This window comes from Microtus pennsylvanicus, chromosome 19, assembly GCF_037038515.1.
Source record: "Microtus pennsylvanicus isolate mMicPen1 chromosome 19, mMicPen1.hap1, whole genome shotgun sequence".
NCBI classification, from domain to species: domain Eukaryota; kingdom Metazoa; phylum Chordata; class Mammalia; order Rodentia; family Cricetidae; genus Microtus; species Microtus pennsylvanicus.
Window position 1 is genome coordinate 10119677 of NC_134597.1, and position 21303 is coordinate 10140979.

A 21303-nucleotide genomic window follows, 5' to 3' on the forward strand; every position below is an offset into this window, starting at 1 on the left:
TAGACTACATTGCAGTAGAAAGGAAAACATGGGGAGAAATCATGATGAGTCATCTTTCATATTTCTGCATGACTTTGAGCAGAGTTATTTGTTCCATATTATCTTTTTAAGAATTATTCTACTCGAAACAACTCACTAATACTGAAGTAACCACTTCCTCCCTGGAAAGAACATGATTTGCTCATTGTCTGACAAAACAGTGTCACCTTCTGGGTAGTAATTATAGCTGCCAACTATAAAGAGTTGTATCGCCACTACCAGAACTTCACTGCCTAGAATACAACACACAGCATTTGTGGTTGTTTTTTCCTTTTAAACTAAGTTTCACAGACCCAAAAAGTATATAGTGATGTTTGTGCCAAGAGTAGTGAAGATCTCTGTAACAAAGTACTTTCATATTGACTACGTTTATCTGTAACCTCTTTTATGCTATCTTGCTAATTCCTAGGGAAAGCCTTAGACTGTTTATAGTGGATAGAATTTTGGTGATGGAAACAAGAGGTTCTATTTGCGAATTTCACTGAAAACCTGTGATTCCAAGTAATATCAGTCATTTTAGTGGAGTATAGCAATCATCATTAATACATTTTGCCCGGAGATTCTGTATACTCCTAATCTATATCATCATGTAGGATCCACAGTCATCCCTTCACCATTAACACGTTTTGTTGAGTGATTCTGTATACCCCTAGTCTGTATCATCACATGGGATCCACAATCAACTCAACCCTTTCTCCCAAATGCAGCAGTTTTCATCTGAGAAGTAGTTCCATACACCTTCTCAACATTAAAAGACATTCTATCGGTACATCATTTTTCAGTCAGACATATGTGGGATACTTTCCAAAATGAAAGCACTCTAGGATTTCTGGGAGTAAGTTTCCAAAATAAAATTACTTAGTTATTTACATTTAGTGTAATTTCCAACCTTTGGTGGAAATTATCTAACTACAAAGCAGCATGAAATTTATACCAACTGAAATAATTAATGACTCAACTACTCAGTATTGTCAAGGTTGACAGAATTTGACCTAGATTTTATCTGTGTATCAAAATACATGGATCGATTCTTCAAGACTTTCAAAAGGCCAAAACAAACTCTCAAGAGAAAAGACACAGGACTTAAAGTACATGGCATAGGTAATGGTGGTTTGTAGGCTGTAGGACTGTGGTGAAGGATTTTGCATATGATGCTCTGACCCATCAGAAAACCTGATGGTATCCTATACTCTGGAGGTCAAGGTATCTTAGAAACACAATATTTAGGAAATAAATATCCACGGGTCTTATATTTACAAGTATGTTCAGTACACTTTGCTCCAGATAATCTTGAAGGCTGTGCATGTAGAGGTCAGATTTGAAAGTCAAAATGAATGGCTTCACATGAAGCAAACAGCAGTTTATGCACAAGTACTTAGATAGAAATAATGTCTTCCTCCTAAAGAATGGTAGGCCTGCCTACTGTCTACTATTTCAAAGACAATGCCAAGAGAAAGAAGGATTCTCACTCCACAAAAGTTGGTTTCCAAAATTTCCATGTTACCCTCTTTAATATAATCCTTTGTGTGTGTAGATTTTACTGTATTTGTTTTCTATCTATAGACTTATGGCAAAGATCTAGGTATTTATAAATGAGGACCTTTGTAACATGGCTTGAAATTATATAATTGCAAAATGATATATTTTAAAACAATTTATTGTGGTTTATATATGCAATGAATATTAAGTGCTATTTATAAGAACTGTTTAAACCTGTTTTGGGTACTTAACTATATCTAGTTAGTTAATTTGAGTGATGCATAGGAAGAGAGTAATCCGTAAAAATAAGCAAGAGCCAGAACTAAAGTGAACATACAAAGCTGTATCTATCAGAAATCTTCACTGAACGGAATAGAAGAATCATACTTTCCTTTTAAGATATAAAATCTGGAAACATATACATATTGGATTTAAATGACAGACACCATTTGAAATGTACTTTACCAACTGTAGACAAGTAACATGAAGACACTGTACTGGAATGCACTACGGATGGAAAGAGAAAGGCAAATTTGAGAGACATAGTTGGTAGAATAGGCAGGATTGGATGAATCAATAGTGCACCTAAATCGAATACAGATTAAACAGAAAAGTGAAACAGCAGATACTCTTTAAAATTGTGAGTCAATTGTGTAGAATCTAGGAACAAGTTTGGATGACATTACCAGGGAGTATTGGTGACCTCCTGGAAGAATGTGTGGAATGTATCTCAACTCTCCAAAAATCCCCCAAATTGTCTTTGGCTAGAAGGAATCAAAGAATTTTTTTCTGTGAGAAAAGGAAGATATGAATGTTTACCTTTCAAAGAGAATAGAAATCAAAGTAGGAGAGGGGAAATTAAGAGGGCCCACATTTTTAAATATTTTTAACACCTGTTTTTCACAGACAGGTCCTCTGTACTCTGGTGAATTACTGACAGTTGGAAAACAACTCTTAACAACTTGATGTCTTATCCCTGCTACAGACGCCTAAGCATTTTTATAGGAAAATTGTAACTACCTGTAAAAAATTAATATCCTAGAATCCTGGCCAGTCTTATAAAAGTTACATTTGCCAAATGCTGTTCATTGAAATAAATGAAACTGGAAAACTGCGGTAGGTATGGAACAACACACTTCTAAGAGGCTGCCACTTCAACTGAAGTGTTTCACAATGCCGAGGAAATGAGTATCAATAACCCAGCAAAACAACGCCCTGAGAACTATTTGCAAACTGCTGGCCCTCTCACTCCAGTTCTCTGTCTCCGACTCCCTTCTGTGTCTTTGGAAATCAAAAGCCTGGGCTAACACCACATTCACATATCACAGGGTCTGACACAATGTGAGTTTGGGATCAGGTACAACGGTGGGCTGTATTGTTTGGAGGCACACTACCGGTGGTAGCAATTACAAATTATTACTCTACTGGGAAATTTGATGAAGCAGAACCTACAATTCTTCTGAATTATTTTATAGTCTACTAAGAAATTTTACTCTCTCTAGTGCCCTTCTGACAATTTGTGCAACAGTTCCAGATAACCTTCTCATCAATTTTCTTGGTTATTTTTTTTTGAAAGAGAAAAACCCAAGTCATTTTCCATACCTAGTATTTTGTGCTTACTATTGCAGAATGCCTTAAAAAACGTCTGACATGAAACTATGTACGAGGGACAAGGGAGGTTCATCGTGTACTCTACCCATTATTTGAGGGATTTATAAAATAAAGGACTATTTATAGATTGTGATTTAAACTCTCAGCACATTCATCTCTTTCCTAGAGAATCCCACTTGGATTCCTTTCTTTTTCCCTTTCCTTCCTAATTGAATCCTTTTCTTTCAATATTTCAGTCTATTTTATTGTTTTTGCTTTCACTGAAGAGAAAGATTTTTAAATTCTCAATGTATTCCTGTTCATTTTCTGATCTCTTGAATTAATGGTTTGTTGTTTTGTAGTTCACCACTATGCTTGAAAAGCCCCCACATCTTCTATTAAATTAACTAATAATGGTTCTTTTTACTATAATTTGGCCAATTACAATTTGTGTTTGGGGACCAGGAGTTCTCAGACTGACACAAATTGTGTCATTTCCAGCAGCTACAAATGCCATTGAAAATAAAAATTTGGTGTCGTTCCAATCAGTCAGCTCTCCCTTCCCCTTTTTAATTATTTATTTTATTTTTAAGGCTCACACTTCTGTCATTATGAAGAGGGTTGTTCATTATTCCAAAAACGGCGAAGAACAGGATTGCTACCCAAGCAGAAGAGAATCTGTTTTAAGTGGTGAGACACTTGGGTTGATTGCAGAAGCAAAGGGTGCTTCATGCCTTCACTTCCCTGGTAGAAATGCTTTGTTTTAGAATTCTTAGACATAGCCCTTATTCACATTATTCCCAAAATAGAATGTAGTGACATTTATAAAAGGAAGAATGAGTTCTACTTTGTTTCTTTATAACCCTGGTGCTTTAAAATTTAAACATTTCATGGAAAAAAAGGATTAAAAGAGTGTGTCTATTAACACTAATATACTTAATTTAGGGGATCTGAGTCTGTAGAATGTTAAAACAATAAGATGAAGTGTTGAAAGAGTCATTCTAAATATTTATTTAGCCCTTTCTACCTATATCACTGTAATTGATGTTTCTCTGAGATACAAAGAAAGCAGGATTCAATTCAATTCAACAAATATTTATTAAATTACTATTATAGCAGGGCAACGTGCCGAGCCTTGCATGGAATACAAATATATGAAAGAAAAGTAGTCTTGTAAGTACTTGAATTTAGTTCAGTTTTTATCCAATGATATTTATTGAACTATATTGTGCTAACTTTTAGGAAAATTCAATACATGTTCTGTATACAAAGAAATGTGCAGTATGATAGACCGGAGTTGAAGAAGCCTTAAAACTATGCCCAATATTGTGAGTTAATATTACATGCAAATAAGTGTTATTTCTGAAAAGAGTATAATCATCATGTTTCGCAAAATGTTATTTACCTAAAAGTGTTAAAAGCCCAAGTGTGGCCCAGAAGGATGGTTCAGTAGGTAAAGGTGCCTGCATCCAAGCCTAAGAACCCAAGTACCACCCTCAGAATTTCCATGGTAGAAGAGAACTTAAAACTGAAAGTTATCCTCTGACCATAATACATATGTCACGGCACACATGTGTGAATGTATATGCTTGTGCCATGGCTGTCATAGTAAGTACCACTAAAGACGTAATTCAAAAAATATTTACTTTCCCATATTTCTGAACTCTGAAAGTTTGAAGAATTCATAGTATTTACAAAACTGGTTTATTCTGATGCCCAGATTCTTGGGTTTCTAAATGGCAGTCTCTGTCTGCATCTTGACATTCGTCTATGGCCTTCTTTTATATACATGAGAATTTATCCTAACAATCTCACTTAGATTTAATTGTTACTTTAAAAAGTTTTGTGGTCAAATGCAGTCACCTCTTGATGCAATAGAAACAAGAACTGAAAAACCCAGATTTGGAGAAAAGGAAGTAATTCGTCCCACTGCATGAATATTCTTTTGGGATTCAACCCATGCTTGTTTATGCACGATCCTTCCCTGGTTGCAGCTGTAGCACTGAACAATTGGTAACTGAGACTTTCTAATCCGAAAGGGAAAGTTAGATAGTCTCAGGTTCTTCACTGAAGAGATTTGTTTCCTTCTACTCTAGATAGTGGATGAGTGGCTAGTTAGGGATTAGAACTGGTAATAGAAAAGAAATTTTAAAAGGGGAGAAGCAAAGAGTGGGAGGATTGCAAAATAAGACTACAAACAAGTCAGGGAAGAAATAAGAAAGACATCAAGGACATGAAGGCAGAGTATGAAAGGGTGTCAGAGAAAATGCAAGAAATTGGATATATTCATCTCACAAAAAGATAGTAGAGAATATAGGGAAAAGAGCTACTGGAAAGACTTAAGGCATCTGATGTCTAAGAAAACAGCTTTATAGAAGGGGCCATATAATGAGCATTTAAATCACTTTGGAGATAGGGAGATGGCTCAGCAGGTAAAGTCTTTTAAGTGAGAAGACCTGAGCTGAGATGATCAGAATCCCTGGGAAAGGCCACATATAGAGGACAATGCTGAAGGGGCAGAAGCAAGAGAATCCCCAGGGCTTGTTAGTCAGAGTCTGGATGAAGTCCTGCAGCCTCGGATCAGCGAAAGAACTCCCAACAATAAAATGGAGGATGACTAAAGAAGAGAGTGGATATTCATATCTGAACTTCACAAGCAGATGTATGTAAATGCACACTCCCCCATACATGAATTGTTACGAACATGTTTAAAGGAAAGGCACCACATCAAAGGCAGGCCTATCTCAGAGTGCAAGGCCAGCTTGGATTACAGAGTGAGTTCCAGGACAGTCAGGGATACACAGAGAAACCTTGTCTCAAACAACATAACAAAACAAACAAAATACATCTATTATGGACTTACTTATTTTGAGAGAAAATACACGTGCATATTTATACTTATCAATAAATGTATCTTGCATGACAAGTGGTCCTGTCATGTAACTTGCAGAGTGTTCTTCAAGAAAAGCCAACAAAGTGTCTACATTACACATATCCAAATTATGAAAATTGTTCCTTTCCAACTGTGACTATAATAATATTTTATCTACTCAGTAAAAGGAGGTGAAAAGAACAATTACAAATACATTTTAAAGCACTGGGTGCACCTTTTAAAAAGTGAAACTTGAAAGTATTTCTGATTTTATATGTCAGGTTTAACAGAAAAAAAGGGGGCTGCCAAAATTCTATTTGACTTTTGCTGAGAAAAATCATTGTATTTTGTAATTTATTTCTTTAATGTTGCTATCCAATTCTTTACTATTCTTTCTAAACATAAACCACTTTTATGTGAAGAGTATATCATACTAGATTTTCCACAGTTTGTATTACTTCATATTAAATTATTAAATTATTCTAAAGAAAACATAAAAGAAAATCCCTGCATACTAAAAATGGTCATTTTGATGGGAATGTGATCCACAGTCATCAGTTGGTTCCAATATTATGCCTAGAGAGAAATAGAGCAATCTTTCCACTTACTGTCTGTCACACAGAGGACATACATTTGCCCTTCATCCATACACCTAACATTCAAGAGGAAACAACTGCAAGTTTCACATTCAGAGTAGGAAGATATGCATATTGGTAGGGAGTAATTGTCACCAAGGTTAAAAGTCGTAGGGATAATCACGATGTGAACCCGAGATAACTAATGTTCTTCAGTGTAACTTCAATACTGTTAAATTATATTCTGCTTCTTATTATTATCTACGAAAACACATTCTACAATACTACAAAGTATATTGTCACCATCAATAATTTTATTATTTAATATTATTTTTATTATTTGTTAACCTCAAATATGCATCTTGATAGGATTTGACCATGGGTGCATTATTTTTCTATTTCCGAGCCATCGTTATTTATTTTCCAGCATTTGTTTCTTAACCAAGAGACAATATTTAAAGGCATAGATTAAGTATCACCTAGACAATATCAGTCGGAAGCAAGTGCTTATTTCATGGCACATCCTAATATTTATGTTGCGCTGACCTTTTGATTCCTTTATAGTTTCAGATAACTATAATGACCAATGTGTTGTTTTCCACCACACTCTTCTTGGATTTAATAATTGTCTTCTTCATAGAAAATCATTGTCTTCAAAGAAAGAGCTTTAGATTTCTTGAATGTTTTCAAATAAAGATATTTTTCCCATTTGATGTGTTAGACTAAATCAAACCTAGAAGAAAACTGTTATATTAGTGTTTGAAAATGTTCTCAAAGAAAGCACTTTCCTAGGGAGATCATTTCTTTGATCCTAAATAATTTTGCTAACTGGATATGACATTGATGCAACTTTTAGTTGTATTTTTCCTTTTAAGAAAAAAGTGTTCTCAGTGTATGTACAAAGTCATAAAAGAAAAATGGAAGTTAAAGAGGAAAAGTTTAATAATACTCAATTAAAATATTCTTAATGTTGTCCCTTAATTATGTAAGTGCTTTCATGATAAAATTTTCTGTTTTCTGGTGTTTAAAGATTGGATTTTGTTTTTATTTTGCTGATTTTGTTTGTAGAGTTGGAATTTGTCTGTTTCCAAGGCTAGATCCCAACTAGCAAAACTTCTCTTTATGCCTCCCATGTGCTGGGTTACAGGAGTTCACAACCAGACCTCTTAATACAAACTTTAAGACTCTCCCAAAGATAATCAAGTATTTTAAGGATATAGATACTCCTCCCATGACCAATGTTTACACTATGTTTAAAACAGCCTCAACTGTGGAGTATGTTAGTTGTTATAATTTTATGTTCAATAGAAAGAAAAGAAATTTAAGTCTAAATCTTGTTCATTCAAAATGTACATGTAACCACAATTTCACAGTCTTCAGAGGAAAATTGAGGAATACTTACGAATGAATGAGTGGTTTTACATTTTAATAGTGTCTTCATCATTTGTTAATGTTCCAAAAGTAAAATTTATCAGTTTTCTGACTATGTTATTTCTTTTTCTGTTTTCATGTTGGTTTCTATAGCATAAATCAGAAGCAGTGGTTTGTTTGGGTTTTATTATCAACTTGTGCTCCATCTTTCAACACTCTTTATACACATAGTCCGTTTAGACTGCTGAATAGGCAAGTTGAGAGAAAGAGAGCGAGCAAAATAACATTCTTTCCAGTCTAAGAAGCTTATTTCCCAAGCAATATTTTCAGCATTCCTAAAGATGTTTTCTTTCATCACTTCTGATGAAAAAGCCATATGTCCCCATGGCTCATATAATAGAAACTATAATCATGTACATCTGGGCATCATGAGGATGCTGAGGCTGACCTGCCAGACAAATTATGTTACCTTAATCTTCGATGCTTAGTAGAGGGGGAAATGTTAAAATTTAAAATAAATAATACACCCTAAGAACACTAAAATGGCTCCATTTTGTAGAATTTTGAGTAACGCTTTTGAACCATTTGACAATTTTTGAAGCAACTAATTAAGCAGCTAATACAGCAAAGTTTTATTTCTTAAATATAAATTCTCCTTTCTCAATTGTCACTTAAGTATTCAAGAGCAATACACAGCATTTGTATGAATTATAATAAGTATGCCATTTTGATTTTCTTGTCCAAATTCTGTGCCTCTCCTCTTTTCATCATCTTAACCCTACTGTTTGGCTTGTTCCCTAAGCCTAAATTTTTTATATTGATTATTGATACCATTTTCAATATAATATAATTGTGTATTAACTTGATCTTCTAAAAAATTCATTGTCACACATTTCTAAAACAAAGCAACCTCTGAGCTAGGAATATAATAGCTAATTCCCTTTCCAAATAAACTCTGATTATCATACTCAAGTACTATTCACATCTGTTTCCTTATTTGCTGTTAGATTGTGAAAGAATTTATGATGTCGGCAAGGAAAATGTTTGTGGGTGATGAACATACAATGAGTTTTGGACATATGAAGCTCATTGTGGAATAACCTGGCTAAGAGTGGAGACCAAGGTAGCAGATGAAAATACAACCTTCATTTTGACCCTCAGGAACAAAGAAAACCAAAACCTCTATGAACTACAGAAGGATAAAATAAAATTTTAAGTGAGTCCTAAGGAACAGAAGCTAACAAACCAGAGTTGCTTCTCCTGTGAATAGTGAATATTCCTACAGGATGGTTAAGAGATGTCTTCAATGTTTAATTAAGGCATTTGATACTTCTAATCAATTCTGAAATGAATATTGTAACGCTTTGTCTCCTAAAAATGACCAGAAAGTTTTACCCATGATACCTCAACAGTATGATTGCCTAAACAAGATCTCAACAAGGACCACACCAGTACCCAAGCTAAAGTGTAAGAAGACAGCTCAAGAAGCTCATCCCCCAAACAAAGAACTTTAAAAAAATTAGGAAATACTGAGAATCAGTCTTCCCGAGTATAAAGCACTTCCTTGGTCATCTCTGAAATCAAAAACATACTAACTGTATTAATGGGCTCATCTGGTTGTATTCACACATTTAGGCACGTGTGTGTGTGTGTGTGTGTGTGTGTGTATTTGCAAAAATAACAAAGAAAAAAAGGTCATGAATTTGAGAGGGAGCAAGGGGACTAGAAAGGTGTTGGAGGGAGGAAAGCCAAGAGAAAACACTGTAATTATATTTTAGTTAAAGACAAAATAAATACTAATATAATTGTATTCTGTTTCTGAAAATCTATAAATTGACTGCTTTACAATGTCTAACAATAAACAATTTTTTTCTAGGAATAATCACTGATATTTTCAGAAGGAACTAATGTGAAAAAATGACGGTTATTCAATCTTTCTCTTTAGTTTCCCTTTGTTTTGTAATCCATCAAGTAACATATAAATATTGTGTCCAGTGAACTAAAAAAGTCGATGATAACATCATCCTTGACCTAAGAGAGTTGATAGTCTCATGAGAGGGGAGCTCTATTTTCCTGGTGTGATATATGACAAAACAGAGGACTAGGTTATGTCATCAGGGAACAAGCTGGTTTTGATTTGACATACATAAAATAAGAATGAAATATGCCACCACATATAAAGAACTGTGACTTTTTAGATTGTTATTGTCTGGTGGAGAGTGTATGCGTGTACATGTATGTGTGTCTATGTTGTATGTGTTCAGTTGCTTTCCTCAAACCAACACTCAATCCCTCTGCCCTTCTCTCTTTCTCTCTCTTTCTGCCCCCCCACTCTCACCGTCTCTCATTTTCTGATTTCATTTTTGTGCCTATCACAATCACAATTTTTCTTTTCAAATAGTCTTGGCATTCAGTTCCACATGTTTGGCTAACATGCACGTATAGCTAACTATACATGCATATACCGTTAGGTTCAAACTCCAGCGAACTCTCTTCCCCCAAACTACTTTACAAAGCAACCATTATGTTATAAGAACTTTGAAAATTAGGCAATATTAACGGACATGAGTGTATATATAAAGTTAAATAACTTCATACTTCTAAGTTTGTTGTGGATTTTATTTATTTATTTTTCTTCTGGTTTTAATGTGGAGTTTCACAGCTACCATTACAAATGCATATTCTAACTGTATATATAAGTTCATTAAGTTTTATGGTGTTTGGGTCTGGTTAATTTTGGTGTGTGGTGTTCTTTTCTTGCAAGGTTTCTTATTATAAAGTAAAACATGTCAACTATAAAATTAATAGATAAAATGTGAATTAACTTTCAGATTAACTTTGGGATAGAATTATAACAAAAATATTTGCAGAAAGGCTACAAGAATTAAGAAGTCTTATTTTGGAATTCTTCTTCTAAGAGAATATTTTATAATATTTATTTATTTTATGTATATAAGTGATATATATGCATGTATTACTTTATGCTAGAAAAGGGCATCAGATCTCAGCAAAGATGGTCTTGAACAACCATGTGGTTTCTGGGAATTGAACTCACGACCTCAGTAAGAGCATCCAGTGCTCTTTACTGCTGGGTCGTCTTTTTGACATTCTTCTTGATGTTTTCTTTTCTCTTTACAACCTCTCTGACAGTGTCCAGGATCTATCATTTCTTTTGTCCTTCATTTTGATTTTCCAAGCAGGAAAACAGGACAGGTTAGGAAGAAAAGGAGAGTATGGACAGAAACAGGATTGGGAAATACAGAAGCTACCTGCAAGGCCACTTTGGAAACATCTGTGAAGAATTATTGTACTATTGTGTGTGCTTGGGGTAAACAACCTCTACTGTTTCACTTAAGAGTGAAAGGATTCAAAGATATTCACATGATCGCATCTTCAGCTGAGAATTTAGAATGAAATGAAAGGTAATTTCAACCACAGATACAAACGTGGTGAGAGTCTGGTGGGAGTTAGCAGAAACAGCTCATTGTGGCCATTTAGCATCTGAGGGGGCATTAGGTCAGGTTGGGTGACACGATAAAGTACTACAAGCTGGGTATGTCATGTAGCTGAAATATATTGTCTCTGTGTTCTACAGGTTTGAGATATTTATCTAAATTACTACAAGGTGAGTAAATGAGGGAAGATTTACTTCTTGGCTTGTACCTGACTGTACTTATGCTACAATGTTATTTTTCCTCTATACCTGCCTCAAAATGTCTTCTTCTCATAAGAGTATACGCCTTTGTACTAGGGTATACTCTTATACAACTATTTTAACTGAGTTGTATGATATAACTCAGTTTTTGCAGGCTTACCTCCTGTCATAGTTTGAATGTACTTGACCATCATAATCTCATAGGGAGTGGCACTATTAGGAAGTGTGGCTTTGTTGGAGTGGGCAAGGCCTTGTTGGAGGAAACGTGACATTCTCGAGGTGGGCTTAAGGTTTCCTATGCTCAGGATACTGCCTAGTGTCTCATTCAACTTTCTATTGTCTGCAAGATTTAAGACTCTCAGTGATTCCTCCAGCACCACATCTGCCTGAAAGCCTCCATGCTCCCCAACATGATGATAATGGACTGAACCTCTGAAACTGTAACTGCCCCCCCCCCGAATTAATTGTTTTCCTTATAAGGGATGCTGTGGTCATGGTATCTCTTCACACCAATAGAAATCCTAACTAAAACACCTCTAAATAAGGTTATATTCTGGTTTAAGAGTTGGGACTTAAACACATAAATAGCACTAGAATTCAGCTACTAGGTATCTCCATTCCCTGTGGTCATCCTGTCCCTCTGGTGGAACACTGCAGAACTTAGGAGAGTGACAGGCTTCACTGCCTCCCACTCCCATTGGTAATATACTTATTGGTGACATGACACTTTGAAACTACCTTTGAATGAATCTGTCTCATATTTAATTCATTTAACTCTTCTGATCTCAAAGGGGATCTTTCTGTTTATTATTTAATTCACATGTAACTTGACTATAGAGAGAAAGTGACCTAATCAATCCAATAAAGTTTTCAAACCCATATAGTTGCCCTATTTCTTTCCTTTTTCTTCTTTTCATTAATTATTTTTTTGATTTATTTTACATCCCTCTTCTCCCTCTTCTTCTGTTACATTCCCGATCTCTGCTCTTCCCCCCTCTCCCAGTAACCACTCCTCCACTGTTTCTGTTCAAAAGGGGGCAAGGCTTCCCATGGATGTCAACAAAACTGCCTTATTTCTAATAGCAAATTGATAAACTGCTAGTCTGGTGCCTGACCCTAAGTGTGTGTGTGTGTGTGTGTGTGTGTGTGTGTGTGTGTGTGTGTATGCAGGGTGTGCAGTGTGTGCAGGTGGGCAGACAGCAGAGGTCTTCTGGCACCATCCAGGAATGGCATCCTGTGTTTTAAGAGCAGGATCCTTACTTACCTGAGGCTCATTAATTAGGCTATGCTGCCTGTCCAACTAGCCCTGGGGAGCTGCCAGTTCTGGGATTACAAGCACATGACACCACATGATTTTTTTTTTTAATATGTGCTCTCTAGGGACCAAATTGAGTTCCTCAAACTTGTGTGGTAACCACTTTAGAGGCTAAGTATGTCTTAGCTTTTTCATGTCTGCCAGCTATCAGGGTACTTTTATTAAGACTGCCAAAATGCCCCGTTATGATTTTCAAAGTGATTGGGCAACATAATCAGGTCTCTGCCGAGTTCTGTCCTCTCTAAAAGGGATTCCCTTAGATGAAACCATGATCACCTTTTTTTTTCCTACTTATTTCTACTTTGAGTAAAAAACAATTTGATCACATGCTCATTCAGTCCCCGTCCAGCTGGCTTTGGTGAGCTCCCATTAGATCAGCCACACTGTCTCAGTGGGTGGACCAACTACATGAGGTCCTGACTTCCTTGCTTATATTCTCCCTCCTTCTGCTCTTCAACTGGAACTCGGAAGCTCAGTCTAGTGCTCCGATGTGGGTATCTGTCTCTATCTCCTTTTGTCACCAGATGAAGGTTCTATGGTGATAATCAAGAGGGTCATCAGTGTGGGAGGGCCTTGGACTTCCCACAGGGCAGGGTACCCTGCCCTCTCTTAGGACTGGAGGGGGAGGAGGGACGGTGAGTGGGGGAGAGGGAGTAATGAGAGGACAGGAGAAAGTGGAAATTTTGAATGGTATTATTTATAAAGCAATAAAAAATTTTCTTCCAGTGCATCTTTTTGAAGTTTTCTTTTTTCTCTTCTTAAGAAGGAGAAGCAGAATTCAATGACCTAAAGAAACCAGATGCTTCATAAAAAGCAAAATTTTTCTCTTTAAGAAACACGCAATCTGCTACTTTTAAGAACTTACAGATTTTACTCAGTGAATAGGAGTCAGATCCATTCACCGTGGAATGAATATTTTACCCTAAAAAATGTAATTTGTATTCTATTATTAGTTACATCCCTAACATGCTTCTAGAATATGTGACTTTTGGAATTAAGCATTTTAGCTTCCTTGATGCTTGTTATTGATTTATCATTAATGCTTTATCAGGAGATGACTGTTTTCATGTACTCTGCATTTACAATTACTTGTGTAAATAAAATCCAATTATTAAACACTAGGTCCTTGATCTTACATTTTCAATAATAAGTGTCCTTTATCCCTTGGTCTTGCTCACGGTGTGTGTAATCACAGACCCCTGTAGTAGTATTAAAAATTATATTTTAAAAGTCATACCTTTTGTTTCCAAGCTATCAATGAAGTGGAGAAGTCTAAAGGACATCTTACCACCTACCATGAGAGACCATCTTATACAGCAGGGTATCTCTGTACAAGTTGCTCCACAGACTGTTTGTGTAAAGTTAGATAAGGGGTAAGATTAATGCTGAGAAAAATCTATAAATAATTATACAGTTCACCAAGCAAGGTAACACTGTCCCCCGAGCAGTCTGAATCAGACGGCTCAGAATGTGAAGGAAAATATTTGTACTTAACTGGAGTTTAATTTAGTTTTACATCCTTGCTATGGGTTAATCCTCCCTAAAACTGGGTCCCTAAATGGGTAGTGTTTTGAAGTGTTAATTTCTTTTGCCCTGTCTGACAGGCCTGCGGACCAACTTCTGTGGTTTATAATATAAATCTATACTGACCCAGACTAATGTGAGACTTTAATCCCCTGGTGATCAATGAAATGGATGAGATGACGTTCACTGAGGAACTGTAAAAAGGAGGATCTTAAGCAAAGTCCTTTAAAATCCAGTTTAATAAGAATGGATGTACTTGTAATTAGTGCCATGATTTTTAAATAGGTGCTAATAACTACGTCTAAACAAATAGTCTCTAAAGTTAAATATACAAGTCTTAGCTTTTGATTTATTTAATAAAAACATATATTATAGCTATTTAGCAAGAAATCTCCAAATCAGTTTTTATTCAGTTTTCTTAGTCATGAATGGTGTTGGGTTATACAGAAAATGAAGGGTGTTTGTATTCTGTCTCCTCTTGTGCAGACATAACACACAATCAAAGAGATTCCTAAAATACTTTTTAGGAAAGTAATTTTTCATTATTTCTGTTATGTATTTTTAAGTCTCCTAGCCGTGTGCTCATGCCAAGGCAGGTGCTCTGTTCTTATCCAGAGATGCTGCTAGTTCAATGGATGTGTGTTATCTGTAACAGTTTAAAAGTAACAGTTATGCTTTTAAACTAACCTGATAACTCATACTTCCTAAGAGTTGATAAATAGCCTAGTTCATTTTGGCAGCCCAAGGAGGCTTTTTTTTTTTTATAAACCAGGAAAGGTTAAGAGATAAAGCTCAGGTTCCTGGGGGTAGTGTTTCCATACACTGATGTTATTCAAGGGAAAGAATTTCTTCCCTAGAATATCAAGGAAGCACATGATTCATTCTGTATCAAGTAGTATACCTGCAATACAAAACTTCTGCCAGAAAAGAGAACTTATGCTTATTAAGCAGCATTTAGGCAAGACTTGTCCATCAGTTTTCTTCCTTCATATCTGAGAGAGATACCAACTTTATTAACCATATAAAACAAATCCAAACCTCAAGATAAATAAATGAGCTACTTCTCTATATTGTACAGTCTCCAACACATGAAGCTTTAACTAAGCATGGTTAGAATTTTTCACAAGTCTCTGACTTCATGGATTTACTTTGATTAATTGACAAAGGGAAGAGAGGTAGTTACATGTGGTGAATTGAGATCACATCTTCTCCATCATGTGCTAGAGTCTTCTAGTAAGTTCTGTTTTGAATCACATGTGCCAGTTAAATCATAAACATCTCTACTAGCTAGCACTTGCATGACACAACTTTATGTAAAATTATGAATTCTATTTATTACTCATTTTTATGTCTCATTTTTCAATGGAAATTTTTTCACATCATATTGTATTCTCTTCATGAGAAATGGTTGGGTTTTATTTTATTTATTTATTTTTTTGCTTTTCTATTGTAGAGATGCATTTATTTATCTATCTCTATTTTAATTAATTAATTAATTAATTAACATCCTGGCTATCTCTTCCCAATACTTCTCCCACTTCCCTGTTAACTACTTGTAAACGGGATTTTTTTTAAAAAATTTTTTTAGTTGTTGCAAAAAAAATTCCCACCTCCTCCCCATTTCCCATTTCCCTCCCCCTCTTCCCACTCTATTCCCCCTCCCTCTCAAGAATGAAGAGAAGTTCAGATTCCCTGCCCTGCAGGAAGTCCAAGGTCCTCCCAGTTCTATCCAGGTCCAGGAAGGTGAGCATCCAAACAGGCTAGGTTCCCACAAAGCCAGTCATGTATTAGGATCAAAACCTAGTGCCATTGTCTTTGGCTTCTCATCAGCCTTTAGATACCAAATGTCTGTGTCAACCTAGAGAAAATTCCAAAAGTCTTTCTGACAACATTACTAATAAATACACTAAGAACCACTAAGGCAGAAGCACTTGTTATCCATAGATCTAACAATATAATTAAAGACAAAAGAAAGAGAAGCCAATAGTCATGGGATTAACCAAGGACTCAGTTTCCTTAATCTCCACCTAAGAAGAGCCTAATTTAAATATCAGGTTACAGAGTGAATATAGCTGGGTTTTTTTCTGTAATCTTTATTGACCTGCCACACAATTCCCAAATAAATACACAGAGATTTATTTTTACTTCAGAATACCCAACCTTAGTTTGACTTGCTTCTAGCCAGCTTTCCAAACATAAATTATCCTGTTTCTCTTTAACTACATTTTGCCTCTGGGCTTTTTACCTTTCTTTATTCTATATATCTTTCTTTCCTTCTCACTCACTCTGTGGCAGGCCATATGACTGGGTGACTGGCTCCTGTTGTCGTCCTCTCCTCCCTTTCTTGCTTCTCCCTCTTCTCTCTTTTTTCTCCTCCTATTTATTCTCTCTCCCTGAAAGCCACACCTATTTCTCTCTCCTTAACTATTGACCAGTCAGCTCACTATTTGACAAAACAGGTGTTTTATGCAGGCAAACTAACACAGCTTGACAGAGTTAAACAAATGCAGTATAAAGGAATGCAACCTATCATTGCATAATTAAACAAAAATTCCACAGCATAAATGAATGCAATACATCTTAATCTAATATTCCACATGTGAATGCTTCTACTTTTGGGAAGACTTCCCTTTGTCAAATGTTTCTTCTCTCTTAACATATCAGTATTTACATGCAGGTAAAGTTGTTTACCTAGCAAATAATACTTCAAAGGTAATCCTATTAGTCTATAAAGGACTGTGAATATGTTATAAGAAACCACATGTAACCTAGCTGTCAACTGCATGAGTAGGTCTCTGGACATAATAGTCAATGAGTACTTCCCACTTTCTCTTTATCAGGTTCAGTGTGTTCAGATTGATATTGAGGTCTTTAATGCATTTGGACTTGAGTTTTGTGCATGGTGATAGATACGGATCTATTTTCTTTCTTCTACAGGTTGACATCCAGTTATGCCAGGGAGATGTCCCCAGCTAGTTCCTTAGGCAGCTGAGAATAGGGAACCTGAAATGGCCCTATTCTATAGCCATAGTGATGAATATCTTGCATATCACCATAGAACCTTCATCTGGCGATGGCTGGAGATAGAGACAGAGATGCACATTGGAGCACCAGACTGAGCTCCCAAGATCCAAATGAGGAGCAGAAGGAGGGAGAACATGAGCAAGGAAGTCAGGACCGGGAGGGGGGCACCCACCCACTGAGACAATGGGGCTGATCTATTGGGAGCTCACCAAGGCCAGCTGGACTGGGATTGAAAAAGCATGGGATAAAACCAGACTCTTTGAACATGGCAGACAATGAGGGTTGATGAGAAGCCAAGGACAATGGCACTAAATTTTGATCCTACTGCATGTACTGGATTTTTGGGACCCTAGCCTGTTTGGATGTTCACCTTCCTAGACCTGGATGGAGAGGGGGAGGACCTTGGACTTCCCACAGGGCAGGGAACCCTGACTGCTCTTTGGACTGGAGAGGGAGGGGAGAGGAGTGGAGGGAGGGCGAGGGAAATGGGAGGCGGGGAGGAAGCAGAAATTTTCTCAATAAAAAAGAAAGAAAGAAAGAAAGAAAGAAAGAAAGAAAGAAAGAAGACTTACAAAAATAATAATCAATACAATAAAAGATACATTTTGTTCTAGAAAAAAAGATGCCCAAACCCCTGTGAACACATTAAATTGTTGCTTATTCAAAGTGCAGAGCTGTGACATACATGTCAAGATAAACAGATAGAATCATCATTTTTGAGCTAGAAAAAGGCTGATGACTTTTAGAAAGAGTCAACAGTGAGTTGGCTTCAGGGATGCCATGTCCAGTGAGAAATGGTCACTTGGTAAGTCCTGGAGTTGATTTTCTCTACAGTGCAAAGGGGTTTTCTACTCTCTGCACTTTAGTTGATTCATTATGAAGTTCCCTGCTGTAACTGAATGGGAAATGGGGGGCGGGGGAGTGTCTAATTCCTTTTTCCTAGAAGCAAGTGCGTTTTACAGAAATAATAGACCATTTTGCTAGTGGGTTTGGAAAATGACTCAGTAACTTTTAATCTAAGCCCTCCCTGACACAATGGCCATATTGTTCCCACTGTTTGGCTTCTTTCGTCCTCCCTCTAATTCTGAAATATCTGATTTAATGCAAAAGCTCATGTCATACATTTTATTCCTGGGGGAAATTATTGTGACCTGTTTTCCTTCTCTCTGTTATTTCTTTCCTTTTTTAGTCCTTGCTTCTTAACTTTCTTGGGAAATTTGTTTTTTTTTCTTTCCTGTGCCTCCTGCTTCGCTGGATCACTGGCTATTTCTTACCAGCTTCACGGCTCTAAATCTTCAAGCTGGCAGGAACTGCCAGCTGTCTACTAAGGATGCATCTAATCTTGGCCCCTGTCTGTCATTTGGCCTTTTAAAAACAGTCCCGGTTTAAAGTGTTGTGTAATAAAACTAAATGGGTTTTCCTCTCTGAGTGTTATGACTCACCCTCATTAAAACCCCCATTGCCTTAAAGGACACTGATTTTACTTTCTCTCAGGGTAGAAATGTTACCACATGCAATTGCCAATGAAGCTAGGACCAGAAGAGTCCTGTATTTAAATAAACCCACATTTATGGGCCATGTGCTAAATGTGTGGGTCAAGGGTGTTACCAAACTGCATGGAAAGGGAAAACTTCTCACCCTCGTCTTTCCTAGCTTTGTGCAGTTGGGTATCAACAATCGAAACTCACCCAGTCTATCTAGAGTTGACATCTCAGGACTTCATTCAACAGCTGTTCATTCTTGACCTTTCTATTCCAGGGCAGAGCAGAGTATACATTAACATTGTTTCTGCTCTCCGAAGATCAAGTTCTATGAGCCCACTTGCACCCCTGCCACACACACAGCTGTTGCTACTTTAACATAAATCCCTATTTGCTACGTGCAACACTAGATTTTAACATATATGTCCATATTTCCATAAACAATGCATGTTTGACATTTTATTTTATAAAATAATAAACTCTGATGTCCTAGTTCAGATTATAGCTATCTTTTGTGATCTGCTTGAGATCTTACTCAAGTAGTTTATTCTGTTAAAATTTAAAAAAATAAAATAAAATAGTATAGTTGTGGAAAGAAAGGGCCTATTAGAAAATTACTATTGCCATAAGTTGTTTCTGTAATATATAATTTACCCAAATAAGTTTTCAAATGCATTATAGAGCTATAATTGTAATTAATATAGAATTATAATTTATGTATTGTTCAGTTCAACTTTATACAACAACCGTCAACTACTGAAGACACAGTATAGAACTTTTATTTTAGAAGACAGTTTTTTAATAAGCCATAAGTAAATAGTAGTACATTCTTTTTCCTGTTAGTAAATGTCCTTATGTTAAAGTCTGATTCCATTAGTGAATATTATAGATGCAGATAATTTGTTTGAGCATCAGTTTGCCAATTACTAACAGTTAAGTTTATTTGTTCCAGACAGGCCTACCTCAAAGCAAAGTGGAGGCTTGGGCAAGTTTACAGGTAGAGCGGAACAAAATTAGAACATTTTAAATATATACACAAGAGAATAGATAAATAAATAGATGGATTTCTAAACTACAACTTTACACATTAAAGGCCAGGGTAATTTAACAGGAAGTTCCCATCTGGGTCGGGCTGCTAACACTGGTCTTTTAAAATAGGAAGTGTAAAATCAAAGTGAGCTCTTCCCACATGCTTTGCATAATAACAAGCAACTCACCAGGAAGACAATTGATTGAGGACTAGAAGAGCCCCTCAAAAATTGTTCCTGAGGGTCCTTGGATAATTTGGAAAGATCACAGCTACATTTTCAGGCTCATGCTGACCACAGATATGTCTTGAATTTATGTTTTAATGATAATTCTTGCAAGCTTTACAGTTATAGAAAGTGTTCTCTTCTGTGAAATGGATCTTCGATGATGTTACCATGTGTTAAAAGGTCGGAGAAAAATTTTATTGTCTTCGCCTCTCTAAAATAAGTATGCTTGGTATTTCAGTTTCATAAAAAGATTCACTGTAAGAGATAACCAACACTACCCCCATAGCTTGGAGAGAACAAAGATGCTGGCTAAATTTAAAAAAAAATAAGAGAGATAAAGGAAGGAAAGAAGGAAGGAAGGAAGGAAGGAAGGAAGGAAGGAAGGAAGGAAGGAAGGAAAGAAGGAAGGAAGGAAGGAAGAGAGAGAGAGAAAAGAAGGACTTGTTTCAGAACGACCACTAACCATCAAAGAAAACTTGAAATTTAAGACTATTGGTCTGGAGTACTGCAGTTGGACTGATATGCATATGAATTCACACAGACTTTGGGTACACTTACAAGGCCTGAATACATTCTAGTCAGACAGAGTCCTAGAACTAAGAGGGAGAAGTGGGCATAGGCTTCCACACCTAATCAAGAAGCTATCTTCAGCTGATACCTGTTGGCAAAGGAAAAATTGTTTTTCTTTGGTGGAGTTTCACTAGATGTTCTAACTATATTTCAGGAGAGGCACCATGGTTAGAAGCAGGTGACCGATGCAATAAGAACTCAGTGTCATTTTTGTTTTATTTTGCTTCACTTGGGTAGTTTTTGTTTTATTGTGTTTTTTGTTTTGTTTTGTTTTGTTTTTGCTTGAATGCTTTGGTTTCTGTTTTTTTTTGTGTGTGTGTGTGTGTGTTTTCTGTTTGCTTTCTTGCTTTTGTTTGTTTCCTAGAGGGAGGAAAAAAGAACATAATTTTGGTAGGTAGGGAGGTGGAAAGAATCTGGGAGGAATTGTCTCCGGTAAAAATTAACCAAACTATTTTGTATAAGAAATATATTTTCAATAAAAGAGTCTTTGTAAGTGTGTATAATGATTTAATAGGGAAATAATCTGGTAAATGCAAAATAAGATTCATTCTA